Below are 1518 nucleotides of genomic sequence, written 5' to 3' on the forward strand. Positions count from 1 at the left end.
ATATTTTTGCACACCACTGTACATGTTTATACGAGTCTGTTTATCAGTAATTCAGCTACTTTTGTCCAAACATCTGGCCACATCTGGCTCCAAGCCAAATCACAAATGTCTTGCATCAAGAGAGCAGCTGAAAACCGACTGGTGAACACACGATTCATCTAATTCTAAACAGTATGAGTACACCCCACTCCGAAACAACCTTCACATAAACATACGAGCATGTGTAAATCTTACATAATTTAACCTTTGAAATCATTTAACATTTAACAGTACCTGTAATTTTTTGGGGGCATTTAATGTAATCTGTGTTAGTTTGCTGTGTGGTCGATGTTTGTGGTAAACTCGTTTAGGATTATTACCATCAGCCATCATAGTGACAAGGGCCACTATTTTCATACAGTCATGTTTTAAGAGATAAAGATAAAGACAGTTTTACTGCCATTTGCACTGGTTCATTTACAGTGCTAGTACATCAGAATTTCTGTAGTGTTGCTTTTGAGTTGCAAGGGAAAGAAAAAAGAGAGAGAAGTCTTCAACTGCATGCAGGCAAAACAAAATGTAGGATTAATGGATCAAGATATTTTCTTAAGATGTCACCAACGTTGCACTTAACTGTAGGAGAAAACGTGATTCAACAAGTAGATGAAGCTCATTTACTGGGTGTAATTGTGGATGGCACACTGTCGTGGAATGGCCAAATAAATAATATATTGCAAAAAAATAGGTTGGAGTATAGGAATAATTAGACACTAAGAAATGTATTCCCCAATGGTTGACCAAGCTATTAGTTCAGTCATTAGTATTATCTCATATGGATTATGCCTCAGTTGTTTGGTCAAATACTAATGAAAATAACTAACACATATTGCAAGTTGCACAGAATACAGCAGCACAAATTGTTTTGGGTTGAACGAACAGAACTAAGAGAACCACAATGCACAACAGTTTGGCATGGTTAACTGTAAAAGCTAGATTGAAATATTTTTTTATTATCATTTATTCGTAACATTATAGCAACACAAACTCCATTTAAAATGTAATGATCATTAAAACCTAGTGTGATTACAGCACTTTGAAAACTCACAGTGATACTGTTCATTTCCTGGAGAAGCAGCAGTACTCCAGGCGCTCATGTGCAGTTTGCAGTGTTTGGTCTCTGAAAACATGGAGGAAGGCATCTGCACAGACAGCGCTCCAGAGGTCCAGGGATTGCTCTCTCTCTCTCTGTCTCTCTCTCTGTGTCTCTCTCTCTCTCTCTCTGTGTCTCTCTCCTCTCTCTCTCTCTCTGTCTCTGTGTGTGTCTCTCTCTCTCTGTCTCTCTCTCTCTCTCTCTCTCTCTCTCTGTCTCTCTCTCTCTCTGTCTCTCTCTCTCTGTTCTCTCTCTCTCTCTCTCTCTCTGTCTCTCTCTCTCTGTCTCTCTCTCTGTCTCTCTCTGTCTCTCTCTCTCTGTGTCTCTCTCTCTCTGTCTCTCTCTCACTGTCTCTGTGTGTCTCTCTCTCTCTCTCGTCTCTCTCTCTC

The sequence above is a fragment of the Sphaeramia orbicularis genome, chromosome 17, assembly GCF_902148855.1.
Source record: "Sphaeramia orbicularis chromosome 17, fSphaOr1.1, whole genome shotgun sequence".
Lineage (NCBI taxonomy): Eukaryota > Metazoa > Chordata > Actinopteri > Kurtiformes > Apogonidae > Sphaeramia > Sphaeramia orbicularis.